At 42.7% G+C, this 24,092-nt stretch overlaps 1 protein-coding gene, 1 long non-coding RNA gene and 2 pseudogenes across 8 annotated transcripts in view; 3 read left to right on the top strand and 1 right to left on the bottom strand.

The window, feature by feature from the left end:
* MEF2A (myocyte enhancer factor 2A) overlaps positions 1–6,626 on the bottom strand; it is a 91,763-nt gene extending 85,137 nt beyond the window's left edge. For 2 of the 7 annotated variants that reach the window (XM_061595299.1, XM_061595292.1), the window contains exon 1: positions 6,122–6,626. The gene's annotated coding sequence lies outside the window, so the exon portion shown is untranslated. The remainder of the gene's footprint in view (positions 1–6,121) is intronic. The other 5 variants (XM_061595293.1, XM_061595294.1, XM_061595296.1 and 2 more) reach the window with 4 other exon arrangements.
* Positions 6,134–24,092, top strand: part of LOC133369766 (uncharacterized) — a 32,477-nt gene continuing 14,518 nt past the window's right edge. Inside the window, exons 1-2 of the long non-coding RNA XR_009758976.1 lie at positions 6,134–6,526; positions 9,313–9,499. This is a non-coding gene — a long non-coding RNA (uncharacterized LOC133369766). The remainder of the gene's footprint in view (positions 6,527–9,312; positions 9,500–24,092) is intronic.
* LOC133370166 (5S ribosomal RNA) lies at positions 13,809–13,927 on the top strand (annotated as a pseudogene).
* On the top strand, positions 14,179–14,297 carry LOC133370144 (5S ribosomal RNA; annotated as a pseudogene).

Raw genomic sequence — 24,092 nt, 5'->3', positions numbered from 1 at the left:
GTATAGGGCTTTGTACACCAAAACTAGAACCTTGAACTTAGCCCAGTAGCTAATGGGCAGCCAGTGCAATTCTTTCAGCAGTGGGGTGACATGTTGGCAGTACCGTACCCCAGTGAGCAGCCACACTGCTACATTTTTGGACCAGCTGCAGCTTCTGGACCAATCACAAAGGTAGCCCCAACATAGAGAGCATTACAGTAATCCAGATGGTACCCTGCGGCACCCCACAGCACAACTGCCAGGGAGTCAAAAGACAATCGCCCAATGCTATTCTCTGCAAAAGAACCACTGTAAAACAGTGCCCCCAATATCCATCTCACCAAGTCAGCTCAGAAGGATACCATGGTTAATGGTATCAAAAGCTGACAGGAGATCAAGTACGAGTAACAAGGTCACACTTCCTCTGTTCTTCTCCTAATAAAGATCATTCATCAGGGCAACCAAGGCCAATTCAGTCCCATAATCAGGCCTCAATCAAGACTGGGATGGGTCAAGATAACCTGTTTCATCTAAGAGTACTTGCAATTGCTGCACCACAACCCTCTCAATAACCTTCCCTAAAAAGCGGGTATTTGCAACGAGGCGGTAGTTGTCACAAACCAATGGGTCCAGAGTGGGCTTTTTCAGGAGCAATCGGATCACCTGCTCTTTCAAGGTGGCTGGAACCACTCCCTCCCACAACAGCATGTTGACCACACCCTGAATCCACCCAGTCAAACCCCCTCAGCAAGCTTTAATAAGCCAAAAAGGGCAAGGGTCGAGAGGGCATCATCAGGCCGCATAAACTGAAACCAATCCCAAGACGTTGCAGCAGACGTTGCACTGGACACCTCTTTGGGGACTACAGTAGATGTAGAAGGGGCATTGGGATTGCTACAGAGGTGAGCCACTTTACCTTCAAAGTGCCGTGCAAACAATTCACAGTGGGCCTCTGAAGGGTCTAAAACCCCTTTTCTTGGAGTTGATGTCAACAGATCCCAAACAATACAGAAAAGCTCCACTAGATGGCTACTTGAGGATGCAATGGTGGCAGAGAAATGGACTTTCTTCGCCGCCCCCACCACCACACAGTAGGCATGGTTATGTTTATTCATGCCCAATTAGTCTTTTGCCACTTGCGCTCTAGCCATCATCCAGCCTGTTTAATTGCCCTTAGTTCACTGGTGTACCATTGTGCAAACCGGGCTCCACAGGCTTTTAAATCTTCATGTTTTAATTCATGTTATGGCAAGTATCGCAAATTTGGGCCACTCTGCTAGTGAAAACTAGGATAGAAGATGAGGATTTCAGGCAAGTTTAAGGAAATATGTCAAAGTATTTTCTATTTAAACTACCGTATCTTCAAGACAACTGTGATGCTGATAATAATAATATATTAAAGAAAGCCTCTGAGGAGTAATTTATTCCTTCAAAACTGTGGAGATTTTCCAGCTTGTCCTGTAAAACTGTGAAATAGGGTGGTTTACTGGAGGCTCTTCATATTTGAGATATACAGTAGGGCCCCGCTTCCCGATGTCCTGCTAATGCGGTGGCTTTGATTCTCCATTTTTAAAGCCGATTTTGCCCTTTTGCGGCATTTTCGCGTCATTCTCGCATGATGCGCCCCATTATATTCAATGGGGTTCCACTTTACGGCGGGGGTCTGGAATGGAACCTGCCATATAAGCGGGGCCCGCCTGTACCAATAAAACATCCAAAGTTATTGTATTACACAACCATTTTTGAAATTAAAAGCTAGGCCCTGGAAATGGCATCCTTTACAGGTAAATAATGGATTAAAATATGGCCATTTACTTGAAACAGTTAAGATTTGTAAGTGAATACCACCTTGAAGGCTACTTTTGAAGTCCAGAAGGCAGAATGTAAGTTATTTGTATATAAATAAATACAAGTGTCAATATTTTTCTGGCATTTCCTACTAACATCAATATTCAGCAAGCTTCAAGAATAACAAGCAAACAAAAAGACTGTCTGAAAGGTTTTTTTTTACAAGGGTGGCACTATTGAAAGCAGTGTTAAAATTCAGATACCTGTAGCTCAGACCAGAATCTCGAACTTTACAAAATCACACTAACCTCCTAATTTACAAGATCTTCTACACGCTTCTAATTTAGAAATATTATTGCACATAACCCTCCATGCCACTTTTACTATTATTTTTATTATATTTATATCCCACCCAAATGGATGAGCAGCAAGATGGTTGAATGAATATGTTATGTTACATTGGTTGGAATTTTACATCATGATGCTTTGAAATATTATCTGACTTTAGCTTTATAATGTGCTTTTTGTATATGGATATTGTTTATGTATTTGTTTTCTATTTCTATGTAAATCCTTTTGACATTCTTTTTATTGGACTTATTGTGTTTATGTACATTTATGTATTTTTATGGTAAGCTACTTCAAGATCTTCAGATAGTAAGCGGTCTATATACTGAATAAATAAACAAATAAAAAGTTGGTATAAATGGTTCTCCTCCCTTTCCATTTTATTTTCATAAAGACTCTGGGATGTAGGATATGCTGAGAGACTGTGACTGGCCCAATGTCACCCAGCAAGCTTCTTCCTGAATGGGAATCTAGACCCTGGTCCTAGTGCAATGCTCTAACCACTACACCTCACTGGCACTTCACTACCTTACATTTCCAGATGCCACTTCTCCCTTCCTTCGCACACTCATCCCACATCAGTTCATCTAACACATAAAATTCACTGAGCCAGCTGTGGTTAGAGGCACTGTTAACCCCTTCAGCAATTCCAGTGGGACAACAACCCACACTTTTGAGAAATGCTAAGCCTTGCAGAATTGTTTATATTCCCCCATCCCGACATTACATACATGCCAGTTTAAGAAACTACTTTAGACTTTATTAAGATTCAGTTCATGCTAATAATTATTATACAAATTATCCAAGTCATACTCTACAGTCTATTATCACTGTAATCTAGAGAAGATGAAAGACAATAAATTTGAAATTAACTTTAGATGCATTATCACTTTTTATTCTTTCCCCAAGGCATTCTCCTTAGATTTATGATTTATTAATTACATTTATATCTCACCTTTTCTCCAAGGAACTCAAGGTGACGTACACAGCTCTCTCCCTCCTCACTTAATCCCCACAACAACCCCATGAGGTAGGTTAGGTTTAGGTTCTCGTTCCCTACCATCACAGCAAACATCATACCTGAGCTTTCAGATTGTTCACAGCATCAACTCATAGTTTTCCAGCGACTGAAGTTTAGACTATAAGTGAACAACAGACCATGAAAACTTATGCCACAATGAATTTGTTAATCTTAAAGGTGCCAGAAGACTCTTTGTAATTTTACATATCTAGCTATTCTAGTGGTTGTAAATCCAAGTTAAAATAGTTTTCTACCTTATTAATCTATATATTAACAGCAAACCTAAAAAGGAGCAATCTTGCTACAAAAAAACCCCCTAACAGTTCTCCCCAACACAAAGCAAACAAGAATATCTTAAGCCACAACCAGCCAATAAAAATAAATGCTGCCATTCCTTTACACTCCATATTAAAAATCAGCTGCAATTAAGATAGCAGAACCACACTCTTAAGAAATCTTGGGGAATGTGGCACACTACCTTCTCAAGGTCTCAACTCTGGAATACTTAAAAGAACCAAATCCATGCATTTGGATTTTTGTGTGTTCTTATAGAGCAAACAACTCCTGGTGGATTTTGGGATGCCTTAGCTGTTTAAGACATTGGACCAAAACATGGTGTATATCTTTTCAAATACTGCCTGTCCTACCCAAAGCAGAAGTATGTCATTTAAAAACACTTAAAAAGGAATACTGTTGAAGTGATGGAAAAATAATTTCTCCCTTTTATTCACTTCCTATACATTGCTCTTAAAGAGTTTCAAGAGAAAAAATATGCTAGGCTAATCAGTGACAAGGCCTTGCAGGTCTCTCACACTTATCTTCATAGTCAGCAACAAAGACAATCAGTCACATACTCACCCAAAGGGAAGAATGACAACCAACATGTTATTAGAATATTAGCAAAGACAAACTACTTGCTAAATGCTTTATTTCCCTTTTCACCAGCAGTGTTCCTATATAAACAGGGAAAGTGTTTTGGAAAAGTCCAGCTTCAACCTGCTAATGGGCTTGGGGAATTGGTGTTTTGCACTGAGACAGAAAAACCTTTATTCCTTTGTAAACTCTATTTCTTCACTAGAAGTGAAAATAAGGCTTAAAAATAGTTTTCCTTTTTGAAGTGCAACCTTTTTTTCTGATGTTTGCCAACAGTAGACTATACTTTTCTAATACCAAATTTCTAATCTCTAATATATAGTAGACTATATTTTTCTAATATCGATACAAGCCTTCCCTATTGCTTCTTCCAAAATGGGTACCAGTATTGCTTTTACAGAATTTGGACAAGTATTTCAGCCCAAAACTGCCACTTATCAAGGAGGGTTACCACAACTTTAAGCAAAAACAAAAGCAGAAGAAATGTGTTCTTCTCCACTCACCACAGACGAGACAGCCATCCTCTCCATTACGTTAGCTCTTGAAGGCCTGTCTGGACCCTAAACAAACACCAGTCTCTGCCCCTTAACTGCTTCCTGCTTCCACCATACACCCATTAAGGATCCTGTGTCAGTTTTATAGATGCTTATCCATGTATCTCATGAAAAATGAAGGTAAAGATATTAAAGCTTTTGCCCCAAAAGTGAAAATGTCTAACTTCAAGTCCCCACCTCTCCACTCACTGATTCACTACTCATAAAAAGGGGGTGGGGAAGAATATGATTTCTAAAACCTTGCTCCCACACTTATCCACCTCAATGCATAATTTACTCTTTGCAGACTCTCAGATCAAAGCTTGGAGGAGCAGGCAGTGGAAGAAAAAAGGGTAAGAGAAGGTACCTCCAGGAGAGCATGTGAGGAAATTAACAGTCTATGAAAGGAAACATGATTCTGTCAACAAGAAACCTGCCTACATCCTTCCTTCTTTCCTCTCCACTCACACCCCCATGTCTCTTACCCTCAAGACACATTAGGAGGAGGGATAGATTCTGTTTCACAGACTCATTCCCCTAAAGTCTCTCTTATTCCACAAGTCCACCCCCTCCAAAAACTCGGCCACCACCAAAGGAGGTGGGAGATTGGGCAGAGAAGAGAGAACGGCTTGGAAAAAAATAGTGCACCTTTTTGATATCTTAATGCATTGAAAGTCCTGATCTGAGCAGGAAATAAAAGTATGGAAAACAGTTTCCCCCAATCCCCAAAGAAAATTCATTGGGGAAAAGAGCCAGGGGCTGAGAGGAAGAAGTACAGTACAATCCTTTAAGGAAGCCACCACTTCCCACTTCAGCCATTATTTTTCTCTTCTCACAACCCAAACCCAGCTCACCAAAAAGTGACCCCCTCCCAATCTTGAAACTTATATATTCATGTTTTATTGTGAGTTTGTGTGATGTTCATAAATGTTATCTGGTAATTCTTATTTGCCCATGGCTGTAACTAAATCGTGCGTGTGTGTTTGTGTGTGTACAATGCATACATACACATGCACGTCTACATCAATACAACATCTTTTCATATATCTGCGTTTTACACACACACACACACGTTTTGGTTAGAACCACGATCAAACAAGAACTGCCCAACACCCAGAAACATCACACACACAAATGCACGCAGAAACGTAAGACAGAAATGCACATACACGTGTATGCACATACATACACGTGCGTGTATTTTCACTACCTACACTATGGGCATGTGGATTGTCACTACCATTACTACTGCTTTGACACATATCCTATATAAAAAAAACCACCTTTGATTCCCCCCCTTTCACCGGCTCACCGTGTCGACCAAAATTGCAACCATTTGAGGTGGAAGTTGAGGGGACAGAGGGAGAAGGAAACTTTCCCCCTAATTTTTTATCATACTACGCTTCCCCCCTCCAAAAAAAAACACCCACCCAACCCTTAACTCCACCATCTTCCTAACTTGGGGCAACGACTACTGGGAGAGAGAGGATCTCACCGCCCCCCACCCCAACTCCTTACCCCCTTTTTTACCATCCCCCTCAAAGAAAACTAGTAGCACCCAGCCCAAGCGCCCACTCACCCATCGGCCGCCGCCTCCTTCCTCCCTCTTCCTCCGCCGCCGCCTCCTTAACTGACGCTCCGCGGGAGACACTGACACCGGCGCACGGATATCCACGGGGCGCTATTTTTAGGCAACACGACCAAGGCGCTGCCGGAACTCCTTCTCGCCCGCCGCCCCTCTTCCTCCTCCTTCAAGCCTCTCCAGGAGGGCAATACACAATCCACTCACAGCCGTCGGTCTCGTATCCCTCCGCCGCTTCACGCAGCCACCGCCGCCCCGTTTCCCGAGTCTCGACAGCGGCAAGACCGGCGGGCCAAGGAAGCGGGTGCCTGAGAAACCTAGCGCGCCTCCCCACGCTCGCTTTGGTTTACGTCTTTCCCCGTCGAAGAGCCACAGGCCGTGAGGACTACGTTTTGCTTAACAGTAAGGGGAGCGGTTAGACCTGTTACGTTCTCTTCACACTAGTCAGAGCCCCGATGCCGCGAGGTGATTGGGCGGCGGGCGGGAGCTAAGGCTTTCAAGATCCAACCAAACGACGGGAGAAGCTATCGCCCAATCCGTGAAATGTTAGTAGGTGGATACCTCGACCTTTGTTTGACAGCGCACCAGCCCCAATCGGAACGCAGTACACGGGATGGCAGATGATCAATCGGAACTGGAAAAGCGGTGTGGCGCTGTTCCGAACAGACCTTGACTGGGTTTTGAGCGTGTAAAGGGCTGGACGCATGCGCTCAAAGTGTCCATTCTGCCTTCTCTTTTTCCTACAAAGACCGTGCGATGCTCAGGCAAAAGAAGTGCGCATGCGCAGAAAGAATAATCCGCTCCCTTTTCTCTGTGAGGATTGGACGGATTTGGAGGAGGCTCATCTTTCAGCTGCCCTCCTTGAACGATCAGAATAGGAGACGTTCCCTTCAGTAACCCAAAAGTACCCTTAATACGCGCCACGCACCGCATAATCTTTTTCACACGGGCGCAAGTCCCAGGCCTTGAAACACGGGAGATGTCTTGTTGTGACAGGAGAAGTGCGATTGGTTGGAAATTGTGAGGGAAACGCTGGCTGCCAGACGCTAGCCAATCACATCGCTCCTCTCACAAGGACAAATGCTTTCCTTACACCCTGTCCAATGTAATTCAGAAATGACGCTTTTTGTTGTTGTTCTGGGCAAACCCGGCTTTTTTACATCACTTTTAATACGCAAGGATAACATTAACCCTAGTTTTACCTTGTTTTGCCTCAGCATTCATTTGTGTAAAGTTCACTTTATTTTTAACCTGTATTTCTACCCACGACAGCTAAAACTAATATATACATATATGAGAACAATAAAACTATAAGCAACAAACTTAACAATCATAAATATTTTATCTAAACCGCTTATGGTTTTTGTAATGTTTTACGTAAACCGCTTAGGGTTTTTATCTTGATTAGCCAGTATATAATTCTTGTTAAATAAATAAGCAACAAATGCAGCTGTTTATTTGGTGCGCCAGAGGTATCCACTGCAACAGTTTATTGACCTGTTTATGCTCAGCAGTGTGACCCTTGGAGCAGTGGTGGAAGCTCGTGGCCCTCCAGATCTTTTTGGATTACAACTCCCATCAACCCTGAACATGGCTATGCTGGCTGCGGCTGATGGAAGTTGGAATCCAGCAACATCTAGAGGGCCACAGGATCACCTTTCCAGCTTTAGAACAGGGTTGTCCAATTTGGCACTGCCAAGGCTATTGGCTATGTTGGCCGGGGCTGATGGAAATTAAGAGTCCAGAAACAGCTAGAGGGCCACAGGTGCACCTTTCCAACTTTAAAGCAGGGTTGTTCAACTTGGGGCCACTCCCAATAACCCCAATAAGGTTTTTGTTGCCTTCTAGAGAACCAGCCCAGATTGTGATTTGCCACCATTCTCATGCTTGCCCATTCAAATAAAAAGTGATGCATGACATAAGTGGTGCATGAGATAAGGGGCACTGAACCCTCCGCACACCAGTACCTGAACTCCCCACTGTGTCAATAGCTTGCCCCAAGCCACTTTTCCCTGACCCCAAATCCAGTACCAGAAAAGATAAAAATGGCTGGAGCAACAGACTGATGCAGAGGAGGTAGGGTGTGAAAGTGGAAAAAGTTTCAGCTACGGATGGAGATAATTGATTCAGTTTGCGTTCAAAGGTGAATAGTGTAAGCAAGCACATTATATGAGATTGGAAAGGAATAGGGAAGTTGTGCCCTTTCATATGTTGATGGACTCCCAAACTAATCAGCAGTGAGGTAAAACTGTGTTTATAACTTTCATTTCCTTCCTATTCCTTCACCAGGGAAAAAAATCCCAATAATATATGTTCAGAAAAAGCAAATTCTGTTAAGTATCTTTTTTACAATGCAAATGTAAACTTTAGAGGGTAGCCAAATGCTTTGCCAAACGATAAATAAAATGGGAAATACTGTAAAATATAATGTGCAAACAGTTTTCAGTCCCAAGATTCTTATCCTTCATATTGGTAGAAAGATATTTCTTTTAAATTATTTTTACTCTTTATGCAAACTGTGCCCACAGCTGTAGGCCAGGAGACTCTCACTCAAATGCCAAAACCTTTTAACTGTAATTGTTTTTCAAATATAAATCACTATCTCCTTTTATGTCTTGCTCATTAATTTTAAAAACGGGTGTCAATATTTCTTTTTAAAAACTGAACAAAACAGTTGAAAGGCATTTAATGATTTTTACTAGCTCTTTATGATTTTGCCCATTAAATGTAAGCAACACAAAAGCTTTGGGTTGGAAGACTCAGCTGGTGAAGAGGAACTTGTCACGCTTCCCAACACATGTCATTTCAATTGCTTCAAATAGTTTTCTGACACAGAACAGAGTCAACGGGCATGGCTCATGTGTCACATTGCAGTTGCCTCCAGCATATGCATGCAAATATTATGGAAATTGGCTGTGGCATTATTTCAAGATGGTGCTCCGTGGTGGTGAACAAATAAAAATCCCAGGTTTCAGCCTTGCAGAAGGGTCAGGATATTCAATGTAGACATCTAGAATATATTCTAGATCTCTCGGTGACCAGAACAATGAATAACACATTTCTAGGCACTCTGCATAATGTTCAGGTAGTCAAAAATCACTTTAATCTTTTATACTCTTGGCAGTTCCCTTTCTGCTTGACTATCTTTACAGCTTACTGTATGGATCTCCTGTTTGGGTCTCTTTCAGATGCGGAACATCTTATAAGTCTCCAACAACAGTGCTCCTGGCAACATTTAAATCAGGGTATTTCCCATTCCACTCAAATTGGAAGAAGTTCTAGGATTGTCTGAGTCATCTTTTCAGTGTATAAAAAGCTCAGCTTCAACTAGTGATTAATGTGGGGTGTGCCCTGACAGTGCAGAAGATTCAACAAGTAAGTCCTATGCTGCAACACTTCATTGCATCTTGCCTGTTCATTGCTCCGTGCAGAAGAGATGCTTTTGTAGCTTTGTTCAGTGTTTCAAGGTGGATGAGTTTCAAGAATAGTAAAGGACAAAGGACACTTTTTTTCTCCCATACAGCCCAGCCTCCCCCTAGAGTCCCCCTAGAAAGACCACCAGCACCAAGCATGAGCATTTTATAGCTATTTGGGCTTCTATTGGCAGAAGGATCTCCTACGCAGAGTTCCACTCATGGGATGCTCCTGCTAGCAGAAGGTGGAAGGGAGGTGATTTCCACCAATTTCCCCTTAATCTTGCAGTGCCTTGTGTTACTGCCCCGCCCCCCCCCAAATCTGCTTCAGACTGTGGGGGAGAATTCCCACAGCAGCATGAGAGAGGTAGCACAGAGGCAAAAAAAATGCCTTTTCACTCTTCTGCTAGTGCAATCTCACCCTGGATCTCAGTCCAAAAATAGAAGGGACGCTTCCATTCTCAGATGCCTAGTTAAATCCTAGCCATAGAGTCTATTAACCAACCTTGCATTTAACAGCTCATCTGGTAGTGACAGGTGACCAGGTATTTTGGTCTCCCCAAAATGTTTCTGCCCTAGCCAGCCATTTAGGTTGCTTGCTATCAACCAAAGAATGACTGGTTACAATTATTTATTTTCAACACGCTGGAAAGAGCTGTGATCTTCATTTTGGAGTTGTACTAAGATGATGTGTATAATGAGACTCTGGAAGTTTAGTCGCAGAGTGTTCTCTGGAAGGCATCACACACCTTTCATGGTTGACAAACATAATTTTGGATTTAAATCAATGGGAGAGAAATTTCCTGTGCCAGCTTTGGGACTGGTGTGAAGTTCCTCCTGCTGGGAGGAAGGGCGGGATATAAATCAAATAAATAAATAAAATAAGTTGTGCTATCAATAGGGGTCTGGCCATCAATTGAAGGGAAATAGCATAAACGTACTGCTCCTTTCTACTATCCACATCCAGTCCCCAACTCTACCTTGTATTGCATCAGCATATCTTCATTGCTTCATACTTCACCCAAGTATCAGAGGAATTCCCCTAGTATATCAGTCATGGCGGGTGATGCATCTGACATTCTGCTGGCATACTGAGACCTCCACATAATCGTAGGCTACGTGCACACTAGTTGCTTAAAAAGCAGCAACACCATTTTGTCTGGGTACGGTTTGAAACAAATCTGCACCCCGCTGTACACATCTTTATTGTTTGATGGAATACACCCAGCTCCACTGCTAATGTCAGAGCTTTGAGGACCGCCCACTGCAAAGCATTTCCATTGGCAACATCTCAGAGTCGCAATTTAGTCTAAGTTGATAGACTAAGCAGTTCTCAAATCAGTCTGAAGCTGGCTTGAAGGGAAAACTCATTCGATCTCAAAAATCCTAGCTTTTGGAGTAAAAAGAGATGGAGCGTGACTAACATCATGTGTACCAGGGTTTGAAGCAGAGGTGGAAAAGCTATGAAGCCAGTATAACTGCAAGTGTGTCTGTAGCCGTAGAATCTTCAGCTAGCGTTAACTTACAGTGGCAAGATGCCTAAGGTTCACAGAAAACAATAACAATGTCTCTGAGACTACGTCCACACTACATTTTATTCTAGAGTCAAGTGCTTGTTTTTTTCTATGTAGGCCACACACAGTCTAGATCTATTGCATATTTTTCTGCTCCTGAAAAGCACATCTTGAGAAACTGGTTTCATTAGGCAAATAAAAGCTCATTGCAGATTGATACTGCATTCGCCCACAGTGTGGCCATTTGAAAACAGATGAAAAAAGATGGAGATGGTCCCAGCAATGGGGAGAATATCCACACTTGCCCAATGACGTTGTGGGTGGGTGTATGCTACTTCCTTCCTCATTCATCTGAGGCATGGCGAAGAAAGAACAAGGCATGGATAACCTACTCAAGGGGAGGGTTTTCAAATGTAAAGTAGCCACACGGAATCTTGTGGGCAGCAGAATCTAGAATCAATCTAGAATCCACCACCTATCTCTGTGAGCAAGGCTTCTCAACAATGGTGACTCTAAAAACAAACGCTTTAGCGATAGGAAGTGAGTTGCAAATTAGTCTTTCTAATTTTGCCCCTCACTGGAATAAAGTCTGGAAGAATAAACATGCCCAAGTGTCCCACTTGTGAAGGAAATTGTAAGGGGGGAAAAATCACTGGTTTTCAATAGCTTCTCAGCCTTTGGCTAAGATCAAGTGTAAATATCGAATTGCCACTCCCTGCCAATTACAGTGCCATTTGTTCAAGCAGCATTGATGCCTTTCTGCATAAATTTTCATGCTTAATCAGAAGCACGGGGGGGGATCATTTTGTTAAAAAAAAAAGATTGATCTGCCTCAGGGAACACCCACCCTAATGTAATTCCTTGAGTTGTGCTAGTGATGCTCATGACTGCACTCATTGACAGGTCACATGGATAGGTGACCAGGTCAAGACGAGCAGAAGCTGTTTCGTCTCTGCAACCCAACAACACATGATGCAAGATTGTTTGGGGGCACATGAGAGGGCCTTTTATGTGCCCACTCCCCAGCTGCGGAATTCTCTTTCGTGGCCTAACCCCCTAGTTAATAAGGGTTTGTTTAGGCAAGCTTTCTATTGTCTGTGTAGGTTGTTTTGCTGACTCCAAACTTTTAATTATCTGCCACACTATCCCTTCCATGACTTTTTCATTTTTATCCTGTTGTTTTTGTGTTTCTGATTTGTTTCTATTAATTTGTCAAGTAGCCACCTTGAGCACTATTAAATGAAACTGTTAAAAGCATGCAGAACTGGGTACATTTTACTAGTGCTAGAGGAGAAATCCAATTCTGTTTGCATTTTAATGAGAAACTACCTAATTCGCTCATCTCGAACGGACAGCAATCCAACACAGTGGAAGACAGCAGAAGTGGTGCTGGCACAAGAGAAGCTGGCATAACGTCCCACTACATCCAGTTGCCATTTAGGAGCCCCTGGGTTGGCTGAACACTGAGCTGGACATAGGGACCAGAAAGTAAAAGCCTGCTGTCCAAAATACCTCTACCAGGGATTAAGCCCTCTCCATTAACTTCTATTGCAGTTCTTTTCTTAGACTGACCTTATTCCCAGGGTAACTTTTGCCTGAATTGGGACCTGTAAGAACACTCTGTACATGAATTGGATGTCACCTAAGTCCCCTAACCTCAGCCCCTCCCCTGACACACCCCTGGAACGTTCCTTTTCAGGGGCTTACTCCGGCTTCACTTATGCTGGTCTCAGCTGAGCTGGCTGAGCCCCGGCTGAGCCAGGCTGATAGACTTACTCCAGCATAGCCCAGCTGAGCTGGGACCCAGCCAGCTCAGCTGGAGATCTGCCGCATCCAACTCGCCTCAGCCCTGCATAAATGCAAGTTGGATTGCGCTCTAATACATGAACTGCAACTCAATTATCCCTTGAAATTTTCACTTCACTGAATTTTGTGATGCAGTTCTCCACTGTGTACAACAGTGCATATGTCACCATCATCGTCATCCTGTTGTTCCTCCCAAGGGAGCCCAGAGTGGCAAACACACAAGTGATAAAACTATTAAAACACATAAAAACATCCAAAAACAATTTTAATACGGATGCAGGCTGGGAAAGATCTCTACTCAAAAGGCTTGTTGGAAGAGGGAGATTGAATATCTTAGAGGAAAGTGTGCAAAAAAGCACATTAGTAAGAATAACATACATTGAATTGTATTAGTGGGAATTGCTTTCAAAAATGTGTATATTGGTCAAAACTACATACAAAAACATGTGTTTTAGGATAAATTTGCACTAATTTTTATGTACATTTTTAAAAAAATAATAATTGCAACTTGCTGCAGAAACATGGGGAACTGAATTTAAGACTGGAAAAATGAGAAATGGAAAGACACTGACATGGACAGAACAGCTAGTGGTGGCTGACGTTCATTGTCACTGATAGGGTGGAAGGCAGGAAGCCCAAACCTTTGGTGGGGGACAGAGCCAATGACAGGCAGAGCCAATAACATGACAGGCAGAGCCAATGACAGGCAGAGCTGACTAATTCTAGTTTTGTGCTCATCCTCTTCCCTGTTGAGTTCTAGAAGATCAATGCTGAGGAGGAGGAGGAGGAGGAGGAGGAAGGTGACAGGAATTGTCACCCCTTGGATCGATTGAAAGTAAGAAGGCAAGCAGGTGGGGCCTGGATGAGGGCAGACTGAGGTTGGTGGTGCAGTGCCCCATTGGCCCCATGGACCAGCCTCCACTGAGATTAGTTCATTCCTACACAGTGCGCACCTACGGCCATACTACCCTGAACACGCACAGTCTTGTCAGATCTCAAAAGCTAAGCAGGGTCAGGCCTGGTTAGTACTTGGATGGGAGACTGCCTGGGAATACCGGGTGCCGTAGGCTTAGAGGAAGGCAATGGCAAACCACCTCTGAATACCTCTTACCATGAAATCCCTATGAATATATCCAAAAAAGATTAATAGGGTCGCCATAAGTCGCAATCGACTTGAAGGCACAGAACAACAACAAAAATAAAAACTCTAGAAAGCAGTACGCAGATGAGCTCTGAAGAACTGCATTGTTAACAAAGCCTGAATAAATAGCCATTGTCTCTGGAAAGATACTGTTGATTATTGGGATTTTACTTCTTAGGTTGCTAGGGCCATACTACCCTGAACACACCAGATCTCGTCTGATCTCAGAAGCTAAGCAAGGTCAGGCCTGGTTAGTACTTGGATGGGAGACTGTCTGGGAATACCGGGTGCCGTAGGCTTAGAGGAAGGCAATGGTAAACCACCTCTTACCATGAAAACCCTATGAATATATCCAAAAAAGATTAATAGGGTTGCCGTAAGCCGTAATCGACTTGATGGCATATAACAACAACAACATAGCGCATGCATGCTCACATACATGCTGAAACTGAATGTTAGGTCAGGTTTCTGCCTTGTAGGTGCTTCCATAACAACCCATTACAATAAAAACATTGCCTGTTTCTTCCCCCTCCCCCCACGCCTCTTGCAATGTTGACTAAATGTAAGTTCAACTTGACAAGCTCCCCTTTATGAACTGCTTCATACTTCCACGCTGTTATACAGTGCTTTCAATATTTCAATTGCCTTGGGAATATTTGCTTTTCCAAGACTCGTGGCCAAAGTACATAAGATTAGATCAGACACAGCTTGTATAAGAATGTTGTGATGTGGGCGGGGGATGCATTTGCCAGATTGTTACAGGTAAAGAAAGAAATTAAAAGAAAATCTCTTTCAAACACTTCCAAGTGCCGACTGCAGATTTCTTCTTCAGAGTCAGATGAGACTTTTTATTTGTTTTCTTTTTTGTCTCAGCTCTTAAATGTCAGGGGAAATATGTGTACACCCTGCCAGAGCAATCCTGTACTCAAATTACACCAGCTGACTGTTGCAGGATTTGGTGGATACTCCAGTATTTTGGCAAGGTACCAGATACACCGCTATATCTGCCACAAAAGATAGGCTGGTCTGGAAGCTATTGCTCAGGGATGGGTACCTCGGGTCCATTGAGGTATCTGTAGGTGCACCTCCTCCAATACCAGCCAACCCAGTCTTTATGATCCGCAAAGGAAGTGCTGCTCATGGTGTCTGCTAGGAATAGTTGTGTGGGAACATGGGACGGCCTTTTCTGTGGTATACCCACACTCTGGAACTCCCTCCCCTTGGAAGTGCACTTGTCCTCTTCACTTTTGATATTCAAAGTGTCCGTTGAATGTACATTTGTTTACCCAAGCATTTGGAGGTTTTTAGTGCTCACAGCATTTATGGTCTTGAGAATTTTTGAAAATTTGTTGTGATTTTTGTCATGATCCCTGAATCCAGACACAAAGCCAGAGGCAGCAGATACCCCAGCTCAGGAGCTAGACCAGGCTTTGAGTCTGCTGCTGGAGATCAGGAGACCACTGCACCTTAGGCTGTCAGAGGAGGCCCCAGAAGAATCTTCTGTACCAACAAGATCTGTAGGGCCAGAGCCGGAACCTTACCACTCCAGTACTGCAAGGCACACACCTGAAGGGAGACTGTAGAATGGAGGAAGAGTGCCCATCTTTGGACTGGGGGTTGGCCCTTTAAAAAGTTGATGTTTCCACAAGGGACAGAGAATAGAAGAGGTAGTTTGAAGGCAGAGGCTTAAAAGGCCTCAGTCTGCTCTCAACCCATTTGAGCAAGTGGCTTGTTTGGAGTTATCCATGGTCCTGCAACTTCTGACCTGCCTTCTTCATTGGGTCCTGCATCGAACCAGAGCATGACAATTTTGTTTTAAAGTAATTTATTCATGCTTTTTATGAGGTGGATGTATATGGACATTTTAATACTGTATTGGTTGTACACCATCCCAGAGGAGGGCTTCCCAAAGTGGTTGCTGTTGACCCCTTGAATTCAATGGGACGGTGCAAGAGATGAATCAAGACCATGCAGTTCAAAGGGCCTGGGTGGAAAAGATGTTTACAAGACATAGTGTGAAAAATTTGATTTGGAACTATGAACCTCAGAAATAAAGGGCATGGGAATGTACAGAATGCACTTCCCTTGCCATTGAGGAACCAAACCAGTGCTTGGAAAGTGCATTTTAAAAAGGAACTAGTTAAAGTTCATCCTTTTACAAAACAAACTAATTCCATTCAAGTTCCCCCCCCAAAAAAAAAAGTATTGAAAAAAAGTTGCCAAATATGAACTTTTTAAGAACTAAAAAGTTCATCCTGGGCTACACAAGCTGCTGTGCTGAAATATACGGTCCAAAAGTAAATCTGGAGCCACACACAAGTAATAAGTTATCTGATAGACAGACTGTCAACAGGTGAAGCTTTCTCCATAACCATATTTGCATACACACAAAAAAGGCTTGCCTTGTTTAATTTGTGTGCCAGATGTGTAACACAGATGTTAAAGGCCCAAGGCATCATTTGCTTTGTTCCTGTACTCACTTTGTTGTCACTGCAATATGTTCCAATTGGAAGAGAGCAAATCTCTTCAGCAAAGATGATTCAGGAAATGCCTCACATTCCTTCTTTCTGATTAAGTGACTAAGCAACCTTAGCAACAGCAGCACCTCTGTAGCTGCCTAATAAGCCTTGGAACATTACCTCCACTTTGTGCTTTCTCAATTTCTTTACAGATGTCTTGAAGACAAAAACAGCTAAGAGTCCAGGCCTCTTGCATGTGGGTTGGGAGGGAATGAACATGAAGATTAGCTAGAAATTGTTTGCATTTTTCCTCCAAAATGTACTTAATTCACCTTTAGTTCACCTGGCAATGATGGCAACTACTTTCAGATGTAGTTCAGAGAGTTGTGAACTAGTTCAGTGAACTTTGTTCAACTGGACTAGTTCACTCCAAATGCTATCCCAACCAGATTTTAACTCCAACCAGTCCGAGCCAGCACAGCCATTTAATTCCTTTAAGATAATTTTTCAGGGGAAAGGTGGTTTCTGCCCTTATTTTCTGTTTTAAACAGGAGGAGGGGGGAAAATAGCTGAGCTCCTAAAGAGGAGGTTTCCTTAAGACAAGTCAGGAGTTTATCTGCTTCTCATCTTGTTCCTATTTCCTTACATTTATGATTTATATATATTAATCCTGCACTTCCACATCTCTCTCTTTTCTCTTGCAATCAGTACTGTAGTTCCCCTATCATTTGCAGAGTCCCTTCTCCAGGTGCACCATGGACGGCTTCTGAGGAAAGGTCCTTCTTCACGGTGGCACCTCAGTTAGGGATGAAAAGGTCTTTGTCTTAGTTGTTCACTATGGATGGTATCCAACAAAACAGTTCCAGTAGCGCAACAAGTTTTAGCTGTGCAATGGAACTTCCCCACTCACCCCCTGCGTGCCCCATAAATCTTCTCCAGAGATTTGGGGAAAACCCCAGAACAGATTTAGATGGCACACAGGGAGTGGAGAGGGTGGGAAAGTTCCACTTCACAGTGAAAACTCTTTGCTCTAGCAGACCTGTTAAGTTGGATACCACCTTTTGTATTGTACTAAATCTTTAGGGTTTTTTCCTACTGTTTTAAAAACCATTTTAGCTGTTTTTAAGAATGTTTGACATGTGTGTGAAAGGCAATTCTTAAATTAATAAAATACACAAAAATAAATAACTGGCCTTCCCCAGATAGGCTCGCTTGACACTCGCTTTGTGGTCTTTTCAGTACCAGGTGAGATCCTTTTATTTTTCCCAGGCTTTTAAATTATGAATTTTTGAATCCTGTGAATTTTAGATCTATTGCATACTTTAAGTAACACTCTATTTTTCTCTATTCTGGTTTGATTCTCTGCTGCTGGCATTTTTTTATGTTGGAATTTGCTTCCTGTTTTTATTGTTCTGTAATTATTATTGCATTTTAATGTTTTAAATCATCCAGAGAACACCATTATTGGGCAGCATATAAGTTCTGTAAACAAATAAAAATGAGAGACAGAGAGAGAATAGAGATCTCACTGGGATTCACACTTGTCTGCTGGAATTTTTGCACCATGCTGCATGTTAACATAAACTAACAGCTGGGTTAAATAAAAAAGATATAAATAGCAACTGTATTTAAAAAAAAACCCTAAGAAAGTCAATGTTTAATTGCCTCCCCTGTAAATGGCATTTTGTTTTTTCAGATAACCCTAAGAATAAATAAATAATATTTGCAATAAACCACAAGGGCCACCACCTTGGCAAATGAAATCCAGACCTGGAATACTGATTCCACCCCAACCACTATTACTTTATTCACATGCCACCATTTTTTTTCCAGATGAATTAACCCAAAGTAAACAATCACTCTTGTCTTATTTGTACAAATTATTTTTATTTTTTATTTTTTATTATTGCAAAATTACAAATAATGCCTAACACTTTAGGACATCTGAATCTGTAATATGCTTTAACTGTGTTTCTATTCTGAGGGGATAAAAGACAGTGAAAGTAAGCGTTGGTTTGGAAACTCTAATCAGCTACCATTAAGGTTTAACAAACTAGGGCAAATTTGAACTGGTGACATTTAAAGTTAAGGGCAACTGGTTTGCTTTTCTAAAGGCAATTTTGGTTGTGGCGTGTTCCTGTGAAAGAAAATGAAAAATAAAACATTAAAGATGGCCCTTTCCCCTAACAGTAAGTGCTATGTATTAAACAGTAGGGTGAGGTCCCAAGTATTCCCTCCTCCCCCACCCCCCCAAAATGGCATGTGATATAATGACCTGGTTGAAACTAAGCAGGGCTAGCTCTGATAAATGCCTGTATGACAGACCACCTGGGACCTCCATGCAAAGAAAGAAAGTCAGGGTCCAAACACAGCAAATTAATAGAGGAGTGACTCCAGTCACTCTTTTACTGGGGGTTTGGTAATGTGCAAATGTATTTCAATTAAACTGATAGATTAATTGATTCTCAAGGCAGATGATTAATCGCCTAGAAATAATTAAGGGGAGGTCTTTGCCCAAAAGCTGCTCATAAATAGCAATCAATCAATAAAAACCGTGGGATTTTAAAATCTTAATATAAGTACTAATAGCATGGTCTTATAGATGTCTACTCAGAAGTAAGCCCCATTGTACATAGCGTGTATAGAACTGCAGCCTATGACTGCTATATCAATCAATATCATCAGTTCCATATTTGTGAGCCTGGGGCATTTTCCCAATTATTGACATGAATTAAATTCCCCATACCACCTTTTAGAGCATTTTCATACGTGGCACTCAGTATGTCTGTGCGGCTCTGTGGCTGTTCTTGTCTTCTGATGGTTTTCTGGTTAGTATTTTAGTGTTGACTACTTGTGTTATTGTATTTTACTATGCAATGCTATGCACGTTTATTCAGAAAGAAGTCTCAGTGGAGTGTTTAGGATTGGAGTTTTAAGTGTGAGTAAGCTGGTTCCAGAACACACACACATATTAATAATCAGTCCTGAATTAAGTTAAAGACTGGATCCAGACTTAGTCAAAGGGATTTAAATGGGGAGGAGAGCCTGGCTGGGAGTCCAGAGTCTGCAAGTTCAAATCCCTGCTTGTGTCTCCTGGGTGTCAAGGGCCAGCTAAAGATCACCCCCACAGTGAGTGGCTCAGGGGTTACGTGCCCTGTCACTTGTGCAGCCATGGGCAAGCTGCAGAGTCCCAAGGATCCCAGTTGCCCCCCAGCTGGCAGTTGCAGACAAGGAAGGGGCTGGCTTGTGCAGCTGTGGCAAGCTGAGCAGACCTTAGCCGTCTGGGGAGGACTAGCCTCAGAGGGAGGCAATGGTAACCCCCCTCTGAATACCGCTTACCATGAAGACCCTATTCATAGGGTCGCCATAAGTCAGGATCGACTTGAAGGCATGCTATTTCCATTCAACATTTCACATTAGGAACATAGAAAGTTGCTTTATGCTGAGTCGGACCATTGGTCCATCTAGCTCAATATTGCCTACATTGAGCGGCAGTGCCTCTCCAGGGTTGCAGGCAGCAATCTCACCCAGTCCTACCTGGAGATGCCAGAGATTGAACTTGGGACCTTCTGCATGCAAGGCAGATGCTCTACCACTGGGCTATGGCCCTTCCCCACATTGATTTCAGGGGAATCAAAGTGTCACTAACTTGGTTTCGATCCAACCTATAATACTGTTAACGTGTTCATTAGATAACAAAAAGGGTGCACAGTGAAGTGTCTGTGTGTGTGATTCATTTGACTGGCAAAAAATGTAAATGTACTACCTTCAAGTCGATTCCGAATTATGGTGACCCTATGAATAGGGTTTTCATGAGGCTGAGAGGCAGTGGCTGGCCCAAGGTCACCCAGTTAACTTCATGGCTATGTGGGGATTCGAACCCTGGTCTCCCAGGTCGTAGTCCAACACCTTAACACCACTACACCACACTGGCTCTCCATTTGGCTGGCAGTGCAATCTTATTCATGTTTACTCAGATTTGAAGCAAGTTCACGGTTGTGTTCAGTGGTGCTTACTCCCTGGTAAGTGTGTTTAGGATTGCAACATCTAATGTTATTCCTTGTGGTGCTTCCAATGCTCTCAGTAAGTGTTCTGCATTTTGACTCTAATCCATTCCCTTTTAATTTATACCTTGAATGTAAATGAAATACTCCAGTTAAAACACACATGATCCTAGCTGTGTGTACTGGGAAATCCATTTGGGTAACATTTCAGAAACTTTTTTTAAAAATCCTGGGATATACATTTTTTTAAAAAAATGATGATGATGATAGTGTGTGTACATATGGAAATGTGCATGTTACATCTTACTTCAAACCAGGCCTTCCAAGGCCTCTACAAGAACATGAGAAGTATAAAGAGGTAAATGTATCTGGGCATGTGCAGAATGCATTCCCCTCACCTCTAGACCAGTGCTTAGAGCAGGGATGGGAAACCTGTGGCCCTCCAGATGATGCTGGACACCAGCTCCCATCATCTCTGACCATTGGCCCTGTTGGCTGGGGGCCAATGGGAGTCAGAGTCCAACAACATCTGGAGGGCCACAGGCTACCTATCCCTGGCTTAGTGTGTGACTTCTAGGCAGACTTCAACCACATACCCTGTGATTTTAGAAATTAAACAAGGGCATTAAGTGGTAACTGGTTCACAGCCAGAGAATGTGATCTTCTGAATGCCTCCTTGTAACGCTAGATGCTGTGCGCACAGGGATATTAGCGGAGGGTTCAATTTCCAAAACGGCAATTGGAGTTTTGTTTTCACAGGCTCCCTTGGCTTCCTGCTTTTGCCATATCTTTCCATTCATTAGACAGCAGCTTGCAATTAAACATTCTGACATAACATAGCTGAGATTCTTGAGCCACAGTCTTAACCCAGAGCTTCTCACAAGTTTCCTTTGGATGATTTTTAATTTTCGTGTCCTTCTCTTACATTCTTAATTGCTACTATACCAGTCTTAAGATGAAGCGTAGGAAGAGATAGGAGTCTCAGGGCTCTATCTAACTAAGACTGCAATCCAATACACACCTGAGAGTAAACCCCATTGAACCCAGTGGAGCTTACTTCTGAGTAGACATGTATTGTATTGCAGCCCAGTCCTACTCAAAGTGGGCCCATTAAAATTAATGGACCTAAGTTAGATTTGCGGTGCTGCAGCAACACTCCCTGGGAATCTGATATAGGGTCATAGATTGATTGCCCTGTAGTAGGCATGGAATGGTGTGTCAGTTTTGGTTCTTTCCATTTCTCATTTTCCTGATCTTAAATTCAGTTCTCCACATTTCTGCAGCAACTTCCAGTTAAAAAAAAAATCCATGTGAAAATTCTTTAGCATTTTTGTGGGAATTTCTTCTAATAAACAAATTTTTGTATGCAGTTTTGAGTAATGTATACATCTTTTCAAGCAGTTTCTCTAAATATACTGCATTTTTGTATGTTATTTCCATGAATATATTCATTTTTATGCACACTTTCCCCCAATATAGGCATTGCTTGGTTGGAGAACTGCATTGCAAAATCTGGATAAGTGAGAACTTCACAGGATGGCTATGTTTTGGTTCTCAGATTGTTTCGGAAAGGGCGAACTTGATAAATTTGTCTCTAAATGTGAACTGAATCAAATTTTCTCTCCCATCCCTGCACTGTAGGGATGCATTTTTGCCTCTGCTTGTGCTCTGCTTGTACATGAAGTACTTAGTGACTTATATAGCAGGCATCGATTCTCCAAAAGTAAACAGCATGCTCGGAGCCTGCTGCTGGCTGCAGACCTCAGACTTCTGTCTCTTGCACTGGCTGCGTTCCAACTCCCACTATTCCTGTCCAGCCACTGATGATGGTGCTATTGCTAGTAGCCACACATGCAACATCAGACACAGAAACAAAGAACAGTGTCAGAAAAAACAGGAAGATAGCAGCCAAACGCAAAGCCTGCAGCCAGTCCAAGATGGTCTGCTGAAATGTGCTCTCCAAAAGGCAAGGAAAGATGGAGCCTGATGATGGCTAGGGTGATCCTGTCTTGACAGTCCTCTCTTTGAAGGGCCTCTGTATTTGAAAGGTTGTATGTTTCACGCCTAGATTAAAGATAAAGGAGGGAGAGCAGGAGAGGCCTTGAAGTTGCCCGTCAAGAGTTAATACCTGGACAGCAGACGGAGCAGGCACCTGATCCAGTCTTGGGCGCTAGGAGGATGAGATGCATTTCTATTTCACTTATTGTTTCTAAATTTGCATCAATATGTATAAGTCAGCAAGTGCAAATACTATGCAAATCTGCATCCACTTTTGTGCTCTTCTTTTGGCAACAAAGTTCCTCTTTTTTCTGGCAGTGCCTAAGTGGCTGCTCTGAGCCTGGCAAATCTTCTCTGGAAAGTGCCCCATGATTCCGGTGCTACTGCAGAAAAGGCTGTGTCCCTTGTGCCCTCTTGCCATGACTCTAACTGCAATGGGACACTTGTGACCCACTAAGCTGAATAAAGCCCATCAAGCCATATATGATCAGCCTAGCAGGGCCTTGATAAACTTCCTGTTTCAAGGGCATACCTCGAACTGCAAAGTAAGGTGGGTCACTCAGCAAGTGGCAGGTTGTCATCTGTGGCTCGTTAGCTCAGAACTTTATGCTGGCCTGTGTTTGGCTGATCTTAATGGGTAACTAGCAGCAGCATGATGGCAAATTCAGAAGCACAGGGTCCCTTCATGATAGTTCAGCTATGCCCCCTTCCCCTCATCTTCTTTACTCTCCATGTCATTTCTGCTACAACAGATATCAGCCAATCAGCATGAAAGGGGAGGCTGTGTGTTAGCCATTGAGAAGAGTCTTCTCGATGGCTAACTCACCTTCTTTCACTATGGCTCCCATCAGCACAAAAGGACAAGGACTCTCCTCAGTGGCTAACACACTCCCCTTTCAGGATGATTGGCTCGTATATAGGGATCTGGCTGGGACCCTGTTCATTAAAAAGTAAGGGATCTACAACCGCCCTCAACCCTGGATGACTACACCCCTGGTGGCTAGGCTTATATCCTGATGTGACTACAAAGAGCGCGCCTCCAGACTGGTGTTATTTTTGCAGGTGTGTTCTGCAACGTCATTGACACAATCATAGTGCTTTAGTGGTGGATTTATACTGGACCGTCTACTCATTATTCTGCTTTATTGGTGGTTCTGCGATACTTCCCCAAAGTTACATCATTGCTGTCTGGAGGGGCACTCTTGTGTTACAACACAACAAAAGCAAGACAAATACACGCTCCCTGGAACATTTGTGATATGAAAAGTTACAGGATTTCAGCAGGACATGCACTGACTGGAAACAAAGTATGACCGCCCCAAAACATTTGCAGGTGCAAACTATATTGAACGTGGGGTTGCGTATAACAGCCCTGATTAGCATCATGAGCCCAGGGCATTATGAAAGCCCAGTAAAAAAGATTGCTGAGATTTGTTGGGGAAAGAGACCAAAATATGTGTGTGAGCAGCAAGACTGTGGCTAGTGCTACATTTGAATGCAGGGTCAGTCCCTCAGTTCAGTTTTCAATAGCAATACTGGGTTCTAGAACAAGTAGAATACAAAAGTGCCCCTGAGAGTGTGCAGAGTGGCTTTACCAACTACCCAGAGTCATTCTGCATGATTAAAGAGCAAC

The sequence above is a fragment of the Rhineura floridana genome, chromosome 14 (assembly GCF_030035675.1).
Source record: "Rhineura floridana isolate rRhiFlo1 chromosome 14, rRhiFlo1.hap2, whole genome shotgun sequence".
Lineage (NCBI taxonomy): Eukaryota > Metazoa > Chordata > Lepidosauria > Squamata > Rhineuridae > Rhineura > Rhineura floridana.
Note: the sequence above shows the minus strand (reverse complement) of the source record. Positions and strands in the feature narration are given on the sequence as shown.